The following is a 22089-nucleotide window of genomic DNA, read 5'->3' on the forward strand; positions in this document are numbered from 1 at the left end:
CTTTTGCTGACAAGTTGCATGTTGGTTTGTGTTCTGTTTGTATAACATGTTGGATCGATTTCGTGAAGGTTGTGTAAAGGCCAACCCAAATGAGTCCATTTTCCAATAGTCCTTGGCTAGCTAGTTTCATGAGGGTTTGCAGTATGTTCATATAGCCGGGAAGGTGTGGCTTCCCTTGGGTTGAAGTTACAGTCACTGGGCGATCTTTGGTTGAGGTTGTGGTGCAGGTCTAATATTTGTGTTAGTGGAATAGCCATGCATTTCACAGTTGTCTGAAGGTCATATGGTCTTGTTTTGTGGAAAGGTGTTTGGGCAGAGAATTCCAGGGTTTGATTAAGAGGAACCAGAAGGAGGTGGTTCTGTGCCGTTTCCGTTTGAAGCTTGGGACTATTACTAGTGCATCTCTGCTGGACCGACGTGCTCTCGACTGTGGTAGTTGATGAATTTCCTTAATTCAGTCCGCCTGGCGTGGAAGGTGCAGTGGGGGATGCAAAGAGTTTGGCGCAACATTGGGGTGTTCGGAATGCTGGGGTGATGTGTTGATATCTTTCTGCCTGAGTTTTGAACTCTTGGTGACCCATTTCGTAGTAATTCTGTGAGGCCAGGTTAAGGCTGTTGACATGGTCTAGTCTTGAGAGTACCAGTGCGATCACTGCATGGGTCTATGTGTGAAGGTCAGGGAGAGCTGGATGCGTTGTGTCCTTCAGAGCAACCTATGGCTCCAGTGCAAGGTCGTTGAACATCTGACAGTTTTTATGGGCTGCAAAACAACTTGTCCCTTTGAAATATGAAAGAGTGAATGGACACTCAGCCCAGAATGCAAATGGACTTCAGTCTTGGGGGACCTGGTTTGCCCTAAAAGGGGGAGAGGCAGCGCCCCGGCTTCCCATCGCACACCAGTCACAAATGCTTGCAAACTTTAGTCATTTCCATAAACAAGAAACCTACAGAGAAGAGGTTAAACAGAATATATGAAAACATACTGCGCAATTCCTCTGGCACCTGTCCACCACGCTTGCGTTCTCTCCCTGGCGTCATTACTGCCTACTCCAGAGAGAGTTACCCAAAGATTTGTATCTTCTTCAATAGCCTGAACTGAACGAAAGGTGGGCGTGCGGTTGCACTAATGATTACATGTGTGTGTACTAAAGAGATTAGGGCAGCACAGAGATAACATGCGTGTGTACCCGATGGGATGGTGTCCTTCATCTGTATAAGAGGGACGTGGGCCAGGGACTAGGATGCCGATGCCAGCTTCCGAACTTGACCACACACATTGTAAGATTCTCTGCGAATCAAGGCATCTGATGTTGCCTCCGATTGTAAATGAGTGCAATGCGCATTGCCTCATGGGTTTTTCACGGTTATACAGGCTTTGAATGGCCTACAGGCACAACATGCTGGGGGCGGCGAGTTTTTTTCGTCAAAGTGGGCCCCTTTTTTGGCCAATGTGTGCCCGTTTGATGAGTTACTTCACTATGCGTCAAATAGTTTTGACCATTTTAGCGGAATAGTCTTTAAATTGCACAACTTGCATCACATTTTATCAGCAAAAAAACCTATTCAAAAAGTCTATCACAAAAGGAATGACTTGCCATTTGCAACTGTGGGCCACCTTTTCATTGGTGCCCGCGACGACTTTATGACCCAGTCCGACCCTGTTGTTACATGCACGTCTACCCCTGCTACAGTAGAGGGGCTAACATAAGAGGGAGTAATTGCAATGCAGATGGGATGTTATCTGTCTTGATTATGGATGTATCAGTGCCGTGATACTCGCGGGTTTGGGCGCTGTCAACAAATACAATAAATAAATAAATAAATAAATAAATACCTGTGCCCACATTCATTCTTTGGCTATCCTTCGGTCTCTATGTACACATTTTCATAGAAAAGCACTGAAGTCCCGGCAGTCCAAGGTTTAAGGTCCAAGGTTTAAGAGGTGAAGTGAACTGTCCATGTAAGCTTCGACTAAGGTTTGCGTGTAGTCTGAATCGCCCTGCAGTTAGCCACTACCACCCCAAAGTCAGGGGCTATGGAACTTCAAAGAGTCTGTTTTTCTTAACTGGAGACAGCAAAAGACAGCCCTGATCCTTCCTACTTCTTCACACCTCTGTTGATATTCAGGAAATTCCATTAGGAAGAACCTTAATCGCATTCCTCAGTCCTTTAAATTCTCTTCTCAGAATGTCATCTAATGGAGCAAGCCCACATTTGTAAGTCCATCAGAGTCCAAGAAGCTTTTCGACAAGCCTTTTCTGTGGACCCGAAGGAGTCCAAGATCTGTAATAACAGATGATACTATTAAGCAGCTCGTTGGAACTTTTGTTAAACCCAGAGGGATGAATATCTGAGGCACAAATGATTTGTACTGAACGTGCACCACCAAAACCATATATAGTTCTTTCAATTGATCTAATGGAGATGTAATTCAGAGAGGGGTGAATATCTGCGGCGCGCCACCCGCCCCATAACTTGCCACTAGATCTCTGCCTCTTTCCAGAGTAGGATTAAAAGAGTGTTCACGAGCACACACTCACATGATATGATTGGTTATTTATAACGCGCTTAATACCCAGAGGTTTCTAAGCGCAGAACCGGGGATCAAACCTGTGTTCGCTCCATGTCGTCTTGCTTCCAAGGCGAGCATGTTGCCCCTGAGCTATTCTCCCGAGGCCGTCGGAGGGTGTGTCTAAGGCAGTAGGTTCCCAAGGGAGAATACGGCCCTGAATCTGCTATCCCAGCAGACACCTGGCCTTGCCTTCAACCCTTTGGGTGCCTGCCGCGTAAGGGGGGGCTTGCTCTATTAGAAGCCTTTACTTGGGGACTCTGGACATAATCTGCATGCATACCACCCCTTTCCAACCTCCCCTCCCCCACCCCGAGGGCTGCTGTTGCATACTTATGTCACCATACGAAAGCAGGAGCGACCAGGTAACCATACGTGAATAACTCGGTTTAGCTGACACGGCTTGTGCAGTCCTCTGTTGGACCTGGGCCAGCAAGACCCAGATTACAGAAACTGTGCATCAGTGCAAGTGCAAAGATTGCACGGTATTAGCAATAGGGCAAAGTTTGCCCTATTTTTTGAAACAATGGGACACATTAAAAAACTATTGCATCATGACGTGTGCAGTTTGGCATATTAAAAGCACCAGGGCAAAAATTGCCCTAAGGCAAAAAAGATACCTTTACACTGCATTATTGCAACAGGGCAAAGTTTGCCCTAGTACTAATATCGAATGGTATTAGCACTAGGGCAAACTTTACCCTGCTAATAATACCCCTTGAAAATGTATCTTTTTTGCAGCAGGGCAATTTATGCCTTGTTGCTTCTACCATGCCAAAATGCACTAAGTATTCTAATATGTTCCAGCGTTTTTAAAAATAGGACAAACTTTGCACTTGCACCGGTGCAAAGTTTCTGTAATCTGGCACCTGGACTCTCAGAGGTAAACCATATAAAATAAGTTGGGTTTCCTTCACCCCAAGGTGTACGGAGGCATGGCTGGGTGAACGGAGGGAGGAGGTGCTTAGCAGAATGGGTGCTCTGAGGAGATATTTTTGTTATGATAGCGATGTGTTATTTATATAGCGCCTTTTATCCAAAGCGCTTTACAGAGCACACATTTACATACAATATCACCCCACCGAAATTGGTACTCATTTATTGACCTTGGCACACATTTACATACAATATCACCCCACCGAAATTGGTACTCATTTATCGACCTAGGAAGGATGAAAGGTTGAGTTGGCCTTGCCGGGATTCGAACCTGCGACCTGCAGATCACGCTCAGATGGCATCAGCAAGTGCACAACCCACTGAGCTATCTTACCCATTTTGTAGTGGGGAGTGCTGAAAACGAGAAAGGAACACTAGGGTAAACAATCGAGCCCAAACAAGAGAGAAAATACTCGCAGCATTGCTTGGAACGCAGCAGTGGCACACATCAGGCAGGGGGAAAGCTCTGGTTATTGGGACACACTGGCAGAGCTTCAGGGCTGGTGCGGGCGTAAGAGAGTGGTTGCATTGTGTGGCGTATGCGCTTCCGAATATGCGCCCTACAGCAATGAGTGGTAGTCTTCTTCTATGCCTCTGAAGCAAGGGTGGACTGGGGACCAAAAGAGGCCCTGGAAACAATGTTCAAACTGGCCCCATATTGCAAATGTTCAGCAAGCTCAACACTTTTCCTATGACACAATTTGGAAATAAAATAGGTTACCACCCAAAACAGGCCCAGGGTGTACTGGCCTACTGGGAAATCACCAGAGTGCCCTATAGGCCAGTCCACCCCTGGAGTCTGAAGTGCCTGCAGCTGAATATTGCACTGCAGGTCTACGGGACAGATGTTGTTTCAGAAAGATGTTCACATATGCAAATCCTCGGTTGGGTAGCACCTGGGAGTGTGAGCACAGCTTTTCGGCTCTACATTATGTAACCGTGGAACTCCCCCACTCACCGGAGTAGCCGTACTCCCCACAGTAACCTAGACGAGTACCCGTACTCCCCACAGTAACCTAGACGATAAGAACAGTATAAGAACATTGCACACAGATGGGCCTTTTAACGCACAATATTTACATGACCTCCCAGCGCTAGCAAATAGGAAAGCAACTTTTTGGATTGTTCTTGTATGTCTTTTGTCTTGTTTTCAAGTTTTGAATTGTTGGGCCTTTATTTAGGATTTATTTTGGGTTCTTTAGAAGACAGGATTTTTTTGTTTTGGGTTGGAGGATTTATTGGCGATTTTTAAAACCTTGTTTCTCATTAAAGTAACCCTGTTCCACTAATTGCCAGCCACACATTTTCACTGGATTTAGTTCGGGTTTAAATAGTAAGGAAAACAAGTCAACCTAGTGTCCACATTTTGGTTGGAGTTTTTTTAGGATTTTTAAAGTTGGAAGACTGGTACAAAGTTCAAGCTGAACAGTTTTTTGGGGATTTATTTTAGATTTTATGGTAGAATAATTCGCTAAATTTTAAATAGATATCGGAACCTCTCTGTTTAGGATAGGATCATATATTGTGAAAGTAATAGATTTAGACTGAATAAACAGTTATGCTGTTTTATTTGTTACCATTTTAAAAGGTAAGCTAGCTCAGTGGGTTGAGCGCCAACTGCTTCGTTCTGTGTGTGAGCTGCAAATAGCAGGTTCGAAGACACAGCAAGGTCAATTTAGTCTTTCATCCTGCCGAGGTCGATAAATGAGTACCAACTTTGGTTGGGTGCTAATTGTATGTAAATATGTTCTATGTACAGCGCTTTGGTGAAAGGGCTATATAAATAACAAATCATTTTCATTAAAGATAACCTTTCCTCTGAAGTATTCTTGCATTTCAGTCTACCTACTATACATACAAGGAAATCAGGAATTGTATAATCGTCTTTTGTTGAACCCCTGTTGGGTATGATAACATCATTGAGGCGCTGAGTTTGATTGCAGCGCTGCCTTGACCCAAACTGCAGGAACATCTTGTCTGCATCTCTGCTGTTTTCTGTGAGCCATTTGACGAGTGCAATCTCTCCTCACAACGCGTATGGCGGTGTAACTCAGAAGTACCTGCCATTTTTCTGACTTCCTGAGTTCTGCCTCTGTATATCCTCTATGCATTTCCCCTTCCTCAGAGGTATAGTGTGGGCACTGAGGTGTGCTTGGATGTTGGGTTATAAGATCATATGGTGGTGGTGAGATAGATTGTGTAGTGGATTTGCCTTTGCACATGGTCTCGCTTCTGTAGTCCTGCCTTTTTCTGGTCCGTGCATTTCCAAGGTTTGTTTTTCTGTGGCTGTCGTGGCTGAGGTTGGGTGGTGAGGTGAGATGCTCGCATGATGTTTGCTTGCTTGAGATTTTCATGCAGGCGTGAAAGGAATTGATTGCCACAGACTGTCTGTTTTTCGCAGCTGCTAAAAGCAGACAGATTCCATAGCAACTTTATACCACAAGGGTCACCCCTATTTTTTGTTAACGGGGGGGGCTGCTTCTACTAGGGGCATGTGACCAAAATACAGCACAAAAGATACAGGCCTCCCCTCCCTCTCAGTATATTCTTTTGCAACCTGAACAAGTAGTGCAGGTGGACTTCAGTCACCGTGAAAAAAACGGACCTTCATCAGTCTCAAGGATAACACAATTTATTTTCATAATAACTACACAGATAGTTCAAAACAATGTCAAACATAATTACAACAGATCATCAACTACCACTATTTTGCACAGAACCTGCTAACAAGAAAATGTGCAAAAGTAAGCAGAGAAAATTGCCTTTCTGGGCTTAGGTAAGTGCTGAAGTGCTCTAAAGTGCTTTGCTTCAAGAAAACATTTAAATGAGTCTATTGCTTTGAGGATATGACTGCTCTCCACATGCATTGTTCTCAATAATATATATCTACTTGCATGCAGTTTCTGAACTGCCCCCGCTGCTTGGTTATTGTCCCGGATTTTCCCTTGGCCGCATTAGAACCTGCCCCTCTCCACACCCTGCGGGGCGCCATTTCCGACCTGAAGTCTTGGTGTTTGCCAGCATCTGACCCACAATCCTGATGCCCTCTTGTATTTGGGCTACTAGACGACCTATGCTCCTGGTGGCGACATTGATCGCCCCCAGGTGTGCCGCTAGAAACCTAGGTGCCGGTGTACTCCCCAGCTGCATGCAAACCGCCGGCAACAACGAATGCCGTCACATACCGGTGGTCCCAGCCAGACCAATTCTGTGCTCCTTAGACCCAAGCTGCCACCTCTCCTTGGCCATTGCTGTGCAGTGCTCTCCTCTCCGCTCTTGTCACAAATGAGTGTCCCATGAGCCGCACTGCTCCACCTGCTGGTGTAACACCATGTGGCAACAATCTGTACTACATTTTTTCACATTTTCTTTCTTTAAAAAATAAAATGAAACACTAAACTGCTCTTGCGGTGAAGCACAAGTCGTCCTGCCCCACTCTCTTGCCCTGCAATCCTTCTGCGTCCTGCTATTAGTGTTGCGCGAGGGATGCCCCTCCAGGCCTAATGTAAAACCTGTATCTGTTGGAGTCCCTTCTGCCCAATTTTCTTTATTGCTGTCCCTGGGCATCCCTTGCTGAAAAGCCGCGGTGGCAGCCCCTATTCTGAATCCATGCGCGGACCAACCTATTCCTTGGTAGCCTGCTTCGCCCAACTCCGCTGACAAAACCTTGCAAAATTAAAATGGGGTATGCAGAGAGCCACCCCTGTGCACAAGCATGTATGCCCCCCCTTGATGGCTTGTCGCTCAAGTAACGTGAAAGCAACCCGGTAGGGCCACTCTCCTTGGCCGGTGAACTATACAAGGAAATCCATTTTCCTTTCCCTTCCTGATCTGTCTTGGCCCTTCTCAACCTTATCCTCATCCCTTCATCCGTTCCCACCACATCCCTTCTCAGTAGTGCCCTCCCTGACCCATCGTCCTTGCCGGCTACGACAAGGTGACTGACACGAAATTCCTCGAAAAAGGACTATGCAAAGGCAGCCCGAAACAATGCTACCTCGTACGCATCAGAACACACCACGGACAAGACCCTGAAAAGCTTTACTAGTATCCCAAAGTCAATCGGCTTGTGTGCATCCTTTTTTGGCCCCTCCATGTTTCCTTTCAGCAAAGCAAGCATCACAAAACCTTTGGTGGGCTTGCACCTACCCCCCAGGTGGTTGTCAAAAGCTATGGCCGCCAGATGCCCGGCTGCTTCTCTTACCGCCCATGTGGGCCCAAACCGGAAATGCTTGCACTTGCTCCTCAAGTGGCCACTCAGTGCACCCTTATTCACACAACACACTCAAGAATTTACCATATCCCTGCTGGTATCTGAACCTTACTCCTCGCATGAGCAATCGCTTCCCGAGTCCCCAGAGCATCCGGTCCACGACACAAGCTGCCACCATTCGGTCCTGAACTGCTTGCCTGTCTCCTGTGCCTCCGGATGGGCCTTCCGGAACTTGACCCACTAAAAACGAGACAGAGCATCAGCTGCGGTGTTAACAGTACCCTACACATGGCACGCCCTGAACTCAATATTCGGACACAGGAAAATCTCCAATTGCTGACTGCAGGTTAATGGCCTGAACTACCGCCCTGTTGTCTGACCAAAATGCACCTTCCTGTTACTCAGTTCACCAGGCCACAGCAGGAGGGCCACCATAATCGGGAATAGCTCAAGAGCCATGATATTCCTGGTCCTTCCTTTCTTCCGTCATTCCCGACCGAGGATGACCCCAAATCCATTCCTGCCTGATGCATCTGAGTACATCTGGAGCTCCTTGCTGGTCACCCATGGGGCCCTCTACAACCATATCCCGTTAAACTCTAGGAGGAACCTCTGCCACATGCGCAGATCCTCGTTGAGGGCTGCACTAAGTCTGAAGTGATGCTGTTTCTGAACAACTCTTGCTGTGGCCCTCGCCAACCTCCTCGCGAACACTCTCCCTGCCGGTATATCCTGTGAGGCAAAATTCAGTTTGCCCAACAATTGTTGCACCTTCTCAAGAGTTGTCCTGTCCTTAGTATATATATTCCCCATCTCTGCAAACAGACCCTTCACTTTGTCCGTGGGCAACTTGCATTAGCCCCGGACCGTGTCTATCTCAATTCCTAGGAACTTGATCACTTCGCAAGGACCCTGCATTTCTGGAGCCAGTGAGCTCCTCAGCTGCCCCATCAGGTTCCGGAAGGAGGCCAGAGTGCCTGCACACTCACCAGAACCCTCTCTTCCAATGAAGAAAAAGTGGTCAAGGTAATGCACAATGTCCCCTTTCCGCTCTTACCTCTGTGCCGCTGACTGCAGAATTGAACTGGAAGCCTCAAAGAACGTGCAAGACACTGTGCAGCCCACGGACATGCACCTGTCCAAATAAAAAAGTCCTTCCCACTGGAAACCTAGTAGGTTAAAGCTTTCATGGTGCACCGTTAGAAGCCGGAATGCTGATTCAATATCAACTTTGCTAATAGTGCACCCCCCTCCCGGTCTCTACCACCAGGTCCATATCCTCGGGAGGATCACAGGTTCGATTCCCGGGTCTGCGCTTAGAAACCTCTGGGTATTAAGTGGATTATAAATAACCTATCATATCATATCAAACGAGGTATATGTTAATGAGCAGTAGTCTGGGTGTAACCAGTCATTAACAGAATCACCTTTCGGGTAAGACAGGTGGTGTATGAGCCTATGTTTCCCCTGTTCCTTCTTTGGCACCACATTATGAAATTATCTAGCGGGGGTGAGGGAAGAGGGACCCCAACCTCGCCCAACTCCATCTCCTTCTGATCTTTTCACTAATAATGTCTGGCCACTTTCCAGCAGAAGGCAAGTTCTTCGCTGTCCTCACAGGCAAGGGCCCCTAATAAGGAATACGAAACCCCTCCCTGAAAACTTTGTGCAATAGTTTGTGCTCCTTCGCCCTGGGATAGTCATTTAAAACTTTGTGACCCGCAGTTCTCTTTACTGGAGATGGTCCTTTAGTCCAGTGTGCCCTATTGTTCACCTCTGTGATGTCCCCTACCCCTTGTCACCCCTTTGGACCTGTGACACCCCGTTGCTGGATGACCACCCCCGGATTCTGTGCATGTGTGGGTGAACCTGCACCCCTTCCCCCAGTCGAATGGCCAGCCGATAAACAGTCGGCAGGATCCATCCCACACTCCAGCTGAACCTGACCCTCCGCCCCCTGACCCGTGCGGCCTCCCCTGTAAGGCCATTCCTTACCCCACTGGGCCTGCATGCCCTGCCAAAAGGGCCACCAACCCTCTCTCCTCTTCTCCTCAGACCTACCGAACCAAGCCCCCCGGGGGGGTTTACTTCCCTCACCGTTCCCCGCACTTGACCTGTCCTTGTCGCCCATATAGGCTACCCAGCCCTCCATGTCTTTCTGATCCCATATCATATGGGGAACCAAGGCCATCTTGCACTGAAAATCCGAGTCGTAATCCAACCACTCCATTGTCCCATACATCCTATGTTCATCCACAATGGTGTCCATATATTTCCACAAGGTGGCCCCCTATTCAGAGAAGGTTTCCATAGTCACCGCTGCCAACAAAGAAAATGCCCTGTTCCAGCTACCTATAGTCTCCTCTGACCTAGTCGTCCTCCCCCTCTTCTTATCTTCCTCTTTACTTATCGTAATGTCAGGCCCAGCTGTATCTACTGATAGCAAAGAAAATAGGTCGAAGTATTTCCTAGACCAAACACGCTCCTTTACTTGTGAGGGGATAATATCGGGGCTGCAAAGAGGCTGATTCTTTTCAGCACCGGTTATTTAGGTGCCTCCCAAAGCCGCAGGCTCCTGTCAACCGGCCCTGGGAGGCGCACCCCTTCCGCCTTCCTCATGAGAGTGGAAGCCCCCAATGCAGGGGGCTAGAGGGGGGCCCACTATGCAGGCTGTGCCTCTAGCACCCGCTTTGTGGGGTGTGACATCCACTCACACAATGCTCCCTCGGTACTGAACGATAATCCCAAGTGCTGAGGAGACCCTCCAAGTAATTCTGAGCTCTTGGCTTCAACGCCTACAATTGGTTGGGATTGGGAGATGGAAAAGGCACAGACTCAAACCCTGTGCAGGGTTCCGATTGCAGGGAAACCCAAAACAGGCAGAGCACACACGGTAAACCAACCCAATGGTCTGACTTGACCACTCACACGGGTCTTGGGGGAGATCATATATCACACCTGTTGGTGGTGTTCCCTTTTCTGAAAAAAGCCAGAGCAGGCAGAGGATGCTCTACCAGCAGACACAGAGCTTCTACACTAGTAACTAGACACGATGAACAACTGCAGGACAGACAGAGCCCCTATCAGTCCAACCACACATCTATCACATCTAGCACAGGACCCTTGACCAAAGAACAGATATCGCCTGACTCTAGCATCCGCAACCACATGGGTGTTGAGGAGGCATCACCAAGACGGCCGGCCTCCTGTGAGTTAACAGCAGTGAGTCTACTGTTCATTCCAGCGCATGCCAGGCTTATCCCACGATTGCACTACACTCTGCTGCGCTGTTTCATGAAATCGCTCGGCTTCAACTTCCCCCTCCTGCCGGCTCTTGACACATATGAATGTCCCGCCACCCACATTGTCTGTCTCAATCTTCTTCGGGGTGCTGCTAAGAGGTGCAAGATATGATGAGCCAAGATTGCAGGGTTTAGGGGTGGTGCCATTTACATTTTGCTCACCCTCACATAGTTTTAGGAACAGTTGGATTTCAATCCACCCACCTTTTTTACACCCACCTCAACCAAGCCCGCCCCCACGACTGATGTGGCGGCACCAATCCTAAATGAGCGAATACCAAACATGCTTTCTTTCAACCCAATCCTGCTCAGTGCCATTCTCGTTACTGCCTGGCATTGGTGGCGGCTCGGGGCTGCTCCGTCTTGGTGCATTAATAGCGGGCCCCGAGGCAAATAATCCTTAAGCCTGCACACTGGGCAATATCGGGCATCCGTGATGCAGGATAAATATATCATCTACCCCTTGCACACCAGATTCATTTTGGGGCGGCGTAACCATAAGGGTAATCGCGCCCCAGTCAGGGCCATGTCCTTCAATGTCAAGTGCCCTTCCCCTCTGCCCACTGTTAATGCGCTGAAGAAGGCTGGCATAAATGCTGCTTTGAACAGTTTGTCCTCATCACCCCCCTGTGCTAATACATTGGCGGGTGTCTTCCATTGACTTTAGTTTGCCAGAATCAATGGGACGTCTGGCGTCTGCCCAGGGTCCCTCGAGCTTGGCTCTCCCCTCCATGGCCATGCGTATGTAGTGGCCTTTAGTTGGATCCTCTTTGCCTGCCAGTTTATAAAAATGGCTATCGCTGCCAGATGCGTGGTCATCCAGCTCCTAGTCCTTTTGCCAACGAATTCCCAGCCAATGAACGCTCACACAGGCTGGCCCACCCCCTGCTGACCTCCCAGCTCCTGCGATATCTTTATGAACCTATGTCAGCATGCCATGTACCTTCTTGCTTTGCCAGGGGCTAATGCCTCGCCCATTAGTCCGCTCAGATCTTCCCCACCACTTCCCTCAGTCCTGGCTGAAATGATGTCATTCGCTCTTTTGCCCCAAGGGTCCGTTCTCTGAATCTTGCCCACTGAAAACGAGAAAGAGCATCTACCGCAGCATGTTTTAATCCTGGGATGTGTCTTGCTCTAACATCTGTATCCCTAGAAGGGTGATTGTCCACTCCCTGAGCAATCTAAGCACCCTGGGGCCTGTGATGAACCCTCTGTTGACCACATGCACAACTGCGAGGCTGTTGTTGGGCCATCATGTCACTGTCTTGTTCTGTAATGTGTTAGGGAACAATTCTAACAGCGCCTTGTTCATCGTGAGCTCCCTTTTCCGCCACTGGTCTGGTCATGGCAGTCCTCACCATTCATCGTCTATCAGTGCCCCAAATCCTGGCCTCCCAGGTGCATCTATGAAGAGCTCCAGGCCGCTGCTGGTGACCCAGGGTTCTTGCCACAGCTGCACGGCGTTCCAGAAATTCACTCCACTTTCAGGGCCGCTACCAACCGTATTTGGTGAAACGCATGTTATAACCCAGTGTTTTTTTTAATTCAAAGAGCCTTGCAAAGGTCTTTCCTGCTGGGATAACGGACCGCAAAATTCAGTTTGCCCACTAGTGACTGCGGTTCTCTTACAGTGTAATTTGCTTTGTATAATAAGCCAAGTCCTCCACTTTGTCAGCGGGTGATCTAGTTTAGCCTTTCACTGAATCGATCTCTATTCCTAACAGGCATTGGCAATGCCAACAGTTTGGGCTTTTCTGTAGGCTTGGGAAAGGCACTTGCCATGCACTGCCATAGTGGTATCAACTGGCCATTGATGGTAGTAGGTGCCAGTACCTGGGCATCTAATAGCTGTGCCTGGCAAATGCCTAATACTTATACACAAGCCAAACGTTTGATTGGAAGGCTTGATTAAAGTGAGAGGAAAGAGTTCCCATGAGGAGGGTTTTTGGGTAGGGGCAGGAACTGGGAGTGGGGTGGTCATAGGGATTAGCATGGCCATGGGCATTCAATGGGTGGGGAAAAAACAAACAACGCCTTCAAGCTTTATGAACCTCCATAAATGCCATTCCTCCCTCTGTCTACTCCAATGCAATAGTTTCGGCTTATAGGTGGCTCTGCCACCCTGCAGCCCAAACTAATAATGTTAAACTTGCCTGCGGTCCAATTGTTTTGTCTTTTTGCAGCGGGACTCATCCAGCATTCTGCTGCACTCGTCGGTCGCATCCCACCCCACGAACAGGAAGTTATCCAAGCAGTGCATCACTTTGCCGGCCGCCTGCGGTCTCTGCCTTAGAGCCAAATGTGCTCAATCTTTCAAAATGTGCGCATGATAAGGCACAGCCTACAGCATAGGCGTCCTTAGAAAGGGGAATAGGGGGGGAAATGTCCCCCCTATTGGCTGCTTGCCCCCTAATTGGTACCGCCCCCCAGCACCCTCTCCCGGCAAAGAACTCTTTACAGGAGCCTTAAAGGTGCTCCTTCGCTCAGCCGTCATTCTCGCGTTTGCAGGTATTATTTGCCCAACCTGTTTTTTTTCTTCTGACCTGAAAGGGAGACCACGGGAATCAATGGGCCATGAATATAAATGGGTGGGGGGCAGGCTACCTACATGCTGGACACACAATTGTTTTCCAAATGTGCATCTTACACTTGTCTAGAAAAAAACAAAAAAGATGTTTCCACACTGAAATATGCTCTTAAACTTACATTCACTACTTTTCTTTAAAATGCGTTTATTTCTTTGTTGGTCTACCACACAAATACCCTGTGATTTTTGTGCCCCTTCCTTTGTGTTTTATCACAGGATATATTTCTAAAGCTGTTATATGCTTGTCAACCTGCTTAATCGCAAATAAATGCTTCTGTTGTCCTGACAGCAGTTATTAGGAAATTAAAATGTGACTTCATGGGTGCCAGCTTTTGATTTTCACTATGGGGGCAGAAATTCCACCACTCTCGCCCTGAATATACAAAAACTTCCACCCCAACCCATCCCCTGGCCGAGCACACTTTTATAGCACTTGTTTGTTTTAAAGAAATTGCAAAAAGCCATAAGATATAACATCTTATCAACTGTCACCCAACCTGCTGAGCTACCCTGGTAGCCTTCTATGGTATGACATATCTAAGGATCCCATAATGTGTTCATAATCGCTGCATTAATAACAGTGCAGTTCATGTACATGACTTCAAAGTCAACAATATTTAATCTCCAGCAACGCTTGTGGGATGTTTTTACCCATGCATCCAAGCCCTACAATAAAACTGTGCAGTACTGGCATGGAAAACATCATGATGGCCAGAACTCCCCAGAGAGTGCACAGGGAAAACATGAAGAATAGGCTGCCACCCATTTTTGCCTATGTTGTGAGCACAGGAGGGCACTGCCTAAAACCACCAGTGGGCTACACACACAGTAGCCTGAAACCATTGGGAATGGCAATGCTGATTGCCAAAAAAGCAACTCAGAACTGTGGGGAATTCATTTTCTTAATCCCAAAAATGGTTGCATTACCAGTACTCACCACTATCAGAAAGCCGGCGTTTTAAAACCACCAGACTTTTGTGTAAAACTGAACAAATGAAACAAAACCAGACCAAGGAAAGACTTGCTAAGAGGTGGATACAATGTAAAACTATATTCTGAAATGACTTGAAGGAAGTAATTATTTAATGTATATGTAAAAATTGTCAGTTTGATTTGAATGTAGAAAACTGGGAACAAAAAGTGACATTTAGCTGAAACCTGGCTTAATGAAACTGGATTCTGCCTGACAACTACCCCCGACAGGAGTTGAAACCTGTTCAGCCACTCCCCTTGCCAAAAGGAGTTGTCACCTCTCTGATTAGATTAGGGGTGGAGCAGCTGGGGACTACAGGAAGTTGAACAAAGGCCTGTCCTGGACTCAGGCAAATGTTATATTGGGGGGCCGTAAAATGGCTTCCTCTTAGGGGAAACTGGGAGGGGCAGTGCCTCTGCCAGCAGCTGAGCTTGGGGGAAGTGGATAAACCAGTTATTCCACCCTGTGATGTGGGAAGCCACACCCCTTTTTGACCAGGGCATAATTTTAAAAAGATAGATAACTCATAGTGCGGACTTGTCAGAATTATATAAGTAATATCATTATTTTTGTGATTTTTCTGTGAACATTTTGAGAGGCGTTAGGACCCTGTGGTGTATGCTGGGGGGTTGCTAGCGGAAAATACGGTCTCACTCCAAATGTATGCATGTTAAAAATCTGACACTTTATCATCTGTAACCCATATCCCTGGTGCACATTTGTGTAAAATCTGGAAAGGTTTAGAGGTCGTTTTCTGGATGAAAAGGGGAGAATTCTGTCATCAGTGGACACAACATCGTACAAAGACAGGGATCGGATGGTTTGGTGCTACAGAAAATATGTTAACTGGACCTATTATATTAGAAAAATGGTGCATAGATGAATATGTATTTGGGTCAGAAATAGATTTGTGTGCAATCTGACAAGGGGAGGTTCCTCTGACCATAAAACCTACAGCATCACTCTGACTCACATTTCCCTCCCCCAATCATGGGAGAGGGGAGAATTGGGCCAATGACAAGTGAGAGGGGCAGGTTTAGTTATGACCAACGCACACACCCACTTTCCAAAACACATAAAAAGAGACTGCTGGGACAAGTAGAGACATTCAATTCCATTTGCTGCGGAGCATGCTGACCGACGACTTCACATCCAGAGATCCAGACTTCAAAACCATCAATCTCCAAAGACCAGAACTTTACTTCAGAACTTAAAGCAAGGGCCAAAACCCACAAACTGAGAACTCTTCTCAGCAGGCCTCAGCAACCTTAAAATCATTTGAAAACTATTCCACAGCCGGGCGAGCTGTTTGAATTCTTTTGCCAAGAACAATTGCCAGAGACCAGACCAGAGATCCAGAGTGACCCAGACCGCTGTGAGCAGAACCAGAGAGCTGACCCAGATCACTGTGAAGTGCCGAGACCAGAACCGGAGTCCAGTCCAAAACCTGACCAGATCCGTGGCGGGGCCTATTTCAAATTTATATTGTGAGTACCTAGCAGAACTGTGCAGAACCAATCTCTTAGTTAAAATAATCTAATCCAAACTATTTTAACCTAAGTAGAACTGCCTCCTAGAAATCGTATCATCTGTCATTTTTAAAGCTGCACAACTGTCACCTGTCAATTCTGCAGCTGCAAGCTGTCACCTGTCATTTTGAGTTTTACTTTAAATCCGAAAATCTACCTTTATTTAATTGTCCGCATCTCTGGAACCGTTTGGGCTAGGAACGAAATTTAACTTTTATCTGAAACGGTAGAATCTAAGCTTTCCAATGAACCTAAAACTGACCAACTACTTCTTATACTTTTGCCGTAATCGCGATTCACGCACTCGCGAATTTTGCCGCGATTTGCGATTTGGCCTGATTTCTTTACCTGTAAAAAGATAGCAGCTTTTTGCTTTCCTTTGCTAAAAATGTGTTTGTCTCTTAATAGCCATCCCTGAATCATTGCTAAAGTGAGCCTGAGCTCATCCCAAGTATCTCTCACTCACCCTGAACCTCCTAAAGGGAATTAAAAGCATTTTTAGCACATTTCTCACTTCATTGTCATCACATTCAAAGCATTTTGGGCCTGTGTTTCAAACTTCTACCTGTTTCCTCTAAGCTTGCTGGCGGGGGAACTGAATTTCGTATTGTATTTGGTTGCATTCCTGAGAACTGTGTGCTCCTCTTTCCATCTCCTTCCATTTCTTACATTGCATAGGGGAGGGGGGTGAATTGCCAGAGAAAAAGTGATTATCTTATCTTTTGCTAAAATCATATCAAGTATTTCTGTACTGCATTTTATTCCCCATTGCTTTTCCCTTGAAATCATAAAAGTATTTTTGCTACTTTATCCATCCTACACCCACTCCTCATTGATTATAAAGAAGTGTGCTAGTGTCAGATTACCCATTGTTGATTAACATTATATTTATAAGGGCGATATCGATTATTAATTTATTATAAAAGCGTGGTATCTATATTTTGTTTTATTTCTCAAATAAACCTTTTAAACTTGCAAAACAGAACTACTTCTTGGCTCAGGGGGGTCAGGGGGATTCTAAGAGAGGGGTGTTATATAGGGGTAGTCATCCAGAACTCATGAACTGGACATAAAGATATATCAATAAGGGTTTCCATTCAGTATCCCAGACTAGACATTGACTTAGCTGTAGTGTTGGATTGAATCCTCTTACACACCGACCCTGTGCAAAGATTCTTTGACGGTGTACCAGTGGTAGCTTCTCCATAATGGGCAAAGGGCACTGACCCATGGGCACCCTCACCCATTATGGAGGAGCCAGCCCAGTGTAAACACTGAGCATTCGCCCAGCTGCCTTTTGCAGCTGAGGGAGCGCTCCTCAGCTGTCAAAGGAAAACTCGGTTTCTGTTTGACAGTTCGGTTCCCCAGCCTTGCATATCTAATGAGCCATGCAAAGCCGGGGGTGTTTTGCTTCCCCAACATTAAATGGCCCATTGGGGATGCTAGTTGAGGAACTGGATGTTTGTATGTGCGATGGGAAGCGCTATTGTGCCTCCTCATACATACAAACAGAGCAGACCACTTTGTCATCAGCACTCCAGCTCTTGCATGCATGTGCACAAGCCAGGAAGCTATCTTTGCTTCCTGTTCCCTGGAGCACTGGGAGAGGCCATCATGCCCAGGGCAGAAGGTATGTTAATGTAAATATGTGTATGTATGTGTATGTATGTGCTTATGCTTGTGTTGTGTGTAATGAGTGAGTGTGCGATGATAGGTGTGCGTGTGAATGAGCGACTGATTGCTGCGTGTGAAGGTTGTGTGAATGTTTGTGTGCACGTGTGTTTGTAGTGGGACATGGAGCTGATTTTGGCAGGAGGGGAGGGTTGTGCATCAGCAATAAACATCCCCCCCTGCAAGGTGCTCGGGAGGCATGGGGGGGCAGGTATGGTATTTATATGACTGCCCATCTATGATAGATACCTAGTAGAAAATACCTACTCCCTGGGCCCCCCAGCACCTCGCATGCACACATAATCACATTATGCATTATATTAATGGATAATTTGTGCCGAAAAAAACGGGATTTGTGTGCCATTCTGCCCGCAAATCCCTGTTTAATAAATTTTGGTGCAGCCAGTCTAGCCATTTCTTACCGTTGCATGACATTTTGTATAGGGTAACTTTGATAAAGTAAGCATGATAAGTTTTATTGATAAGTTTTATTTTATAGCTGGAATGGTATTTGAATGCAGCCGGTTTGGACATATTTTCATATTTTCATACTGTGGCAGGGCATGTTTAATGGTAAAGCAGAACAAGCATGGACATTATTTCTTATAGTATCATTACTGGCATTATGCTTAAAGCAAAAATGAATGTGTGCTTAAATGGGAATACTGGGATATATTGGTGCAGCCAGCATGGAAATGTATGGGTGCAGCCAGTGTGAAAATGTTATACTGGCATATATTGGGGGCAAAAGCAACTTGAAAATGTGTTGGCGACATGCTCCTCTTCACTGTTGGTGACTTGCAGCGATTGGATTTTTTCATGCGTTGCTACTAAAAAACCAATTGCAAACTGTTTGGCATGTTACCCATTTTGTGCACCCTTTTAAACCATTATTTAAAGATGTGTTCTGGGTTGAAAACCCCCTCATCCCCCAAAACCGCTTCATTGGTTTGGGCTCCCCCTCTAACCTCCATCACACAGGCATATGTGGGGGAAATATTTACGCCCCTTCAATTAAAACATTCATCACCCGCCACAGGGGTGTACAGTCAGAAACAGAAAACTGTAAACAATTCTACATGGCAAAGAGAGATTCCTGCAACCATTGCTAAAGAACCAAGGGAATAGTTGTCTTCTTCCCCCCTGTACTTTATGTGATATTTCATCTGTTAAATAGACTGTCCTTGACAATCATTTCAAACTGAGGTATGGGGGATATCTCTTCTGTTAAACAGACTATGTTTGACTAGCTATTATTTAAAGCTGAGGCGGAAGTGATATTTCTTCTGCTAAATACCACCTCGAACTACACATTATTTGAAGCTGTGCTGGCAGTGATGTCTGCTTGAAGTAAAAGAAAGCAGTCTCTTGCTAACTGCAAGGGCATTTTTGTAACTGTTGAACATGAGCTAACATTTTAGGATGTACATTGACTGGATGCAAAACGTATTGCATTAAACCTACTCTGAACATGCTTAATGACACTTTTTTTAACCAGATTGGTAAAATATAGGTACTTAAACCAGTTTGGCCTGTTGACCCTTCTTTTGTGTGCCACCACCCCGCCCAACCATGTTGTATTTTTGCCCCTCGATTTACCCCCTTAATACTGATTTCTAGTGGCGGCACTGCCCACAGGTAAGCATTGGCCACACTAATATTTACCATCACATCTCAAGCCGAAAGGTGCAAGTTATCCGGGTGCAGTGGAAGTAACCTAAACACGGATTCGATGTCTGCCTTCGCCATCAGTGGCCCCTTGACTATCAACCTCACCAGATCAACCGCCCCCCTCAAACGCTGAGTATTTTACTGTGCATGAATTCCCGCTGAGCTAATCATTAACTGATTCTTCCGCCGGGAATGACAAGTGGTGCATGAGGTGGAACAAGCATCTTCCTTCTTGGGCACCACCCGCAGCAGGGATATGATGAGGTTTGCAACAGAGGGTGGGGAGGGGATGGTGGAGACGCGAACAGGCCTGCAATTCTTCCTCACTTAATTCCTTCTCTATTTTGGCTCTCATTGCAGCCAGCATTAGCCTGGCTGATTTCAAGCTCTCTGCTTCCCTGCTAATGAAGGGTCCCTAGTGAAGAGTTGGGAAACCCTGTGAGAAACCTTCCCATAATATCTTAGCATGGTTCTTGTGGTGATAGTTGTGGCAGCATTTTGTTGATGGCGGAGCTATGTGGAATGGACTATGCCTGCCATGCTAAGGCTGTTAAACTTTAATTTTGTTTCCTGCTCCCTTTGGCTTGGTGCCCAGTTGTTTGGAATGTGTAACAAGAGTGTTTTGTTCTGCATCCCTTCCCAAATGGGCATGCCCCTTGCTCACATCTCCAGCAATTTGCTTGACTCCGTTGGGAGGCGGCCATTCTACCCCTTCCTCCAGTTACCACAGCCTCGAAAATAACGCCACCATCTTTCCTAAAACCACGTTTTCTCTTTCATCTGAAAGGACTGCTCGGGGGAGCGGGTCTGTGCCCTAACTCTTTTGCCGCTTCCATTTTGTGTATAAAACCTGAATTTGTCGTATCCGCTGCCAAAGGAACACAAAGCAGTGTGCTCTCAGATCTTCCAGGCCTCGTTTTAAATCAGCTGCCTGTTGCTTTCATTGCTCCCCAATCCATTTTTAAAAATGTCCTGCCAATCAGGATGTTGGAGCAGTGGGCGCCGCCATCTTGTCCTAAGTTTCTTTGATGCCCAAAAGCCCCCTTTTTGCATCTGTTTGAGCCAAAATACCCTCCATCCTACGGACCTCGGCCCCCCTTAAGACGCAGACATGGCAGCCCCTCGGCACCTACCATTGTAGGCAAATAGACAATGCATGCAACATGTTGTCTCAGGCCTGTGGGGCTAGGCCTGCCCTATTTTCCCCCCAATCAGCAGGGAGTGGATACGCAAGGATGTAATGGGAAAGCTGTTGCTTTTCATGAGGTTTACTGCTCACACTGTGCAGATAAATTAACACACTGAAAAGGAACAGCGGAGCTCTCAAGATTCGCATGGCCATAAAAGACGAGGCCATCCTTTTCCTACCTTTGAAATGGTAAAGAAAAAACTACAAGCCCCATAATCTAAATTTTTATTTCATTTAATATAATGTGATGTTAGTTCAAAGAACTATTCCACATCAATAAAACAATTAACTTTCCCATTTCAACAATATCATTAAACTACATCACTATAATACATTCATTTAAAATAATATATAACTTCAGTAATACAAAATCCTATTTACACTCATAACCTGCTTCAATTTCGTATTGTGCTTATAATTTCTCTGAAATGTCCCATGCAACCTTCCAAACATTGTGTAGGGCGATCGTTAGGCTGGTACTGCCAGAGTTAATCCAATATTTCCGAAAGGAACCTTCCCTAATAGCCATGGGGCTATGCACAAATCGTCCCAACAGTCGCACATAATCGTCCCGCAGCTTTCCACGCCCTGTAATTATATGCTGTGCACTTTCTCGTATCGTCCCGCAGCTTTCCACGCCCTGTAATTATATGCTGTGCACTTTCTCGTACCAGTGGTCACAATGTGGTAGGAGTAGGCAAATGGTCCACCCTCAATGACAGATCAAATCTACCAACACTCACTGCAGGGCATTTCTTTAAATATGATTGAATTTTAAAGTATGTGTATTGCATCAGACTGTGCTCAGGATATCTACGCAATTATTCCATATTGGTATAATTACTAATCCAATCCCAATCTTTCAACGTCTTTTCAAATTCGTCTATGAGTGGGAAGTGACCCTGAGTCCAGTCTGGTGACCGGGCAATTCTTTCGGATAACTTTAATGAAAGGCTGGCCCATGTGCCTGCAAACCATTTCCTGTAGCATGTTTCACCATGACATTGCCCATTGCGCTCAACAGTGCGCTCGTAGGGCCTGATTCCCAGAGGAGTTTTAGAATGACGGAATCCCTTTGAAAAACTCTCTGTGAATCGGGCCAGCACACTTTTTCCATGCCTTAATGTGGCGTTATGTACCCGATCCATGGAAAACAGCATGGGTAATGGCCCAAGCAATTAGCAGCCCGGGTTACCAAAGCGGCATCCCGGGGGACAAAAAAAAAGGATTTTTCTTCCTACAACATGGCCACTGCCGCAGCCGAAATAAGGTCATTTGGGGGGTTAATGAAGAAAAAAATGGGAACAGAGGGTGGGAGGAAGATGGCGGTGGGGGAAGCTGGCCGTTGGGTGACTTGGAACGCGGGCTTACACCGGCGGTTCAAGCCTGCGTTCCTAGCCACCTGATTGGCTAGCTCCCCCTCCACCCCCAAGGGTGCTAGTGTACAGT

The sequence above is a fragment of the Ambystoma mexicanum genome, chromosome 2p (genome assembly GCF_040938575.1).
Source record: "Ambystoma mexicanum isolate Mex_15411 chromosome 2p, UKY_AmexF1_1, whole genome shotgun sequence".
Lineage (NCBI taxonomy): Eukaryota > Metazoa > Chordata > Amphibia > Caudata > Ambystomatidae > Ambystoma > Ambystoma mexicanum.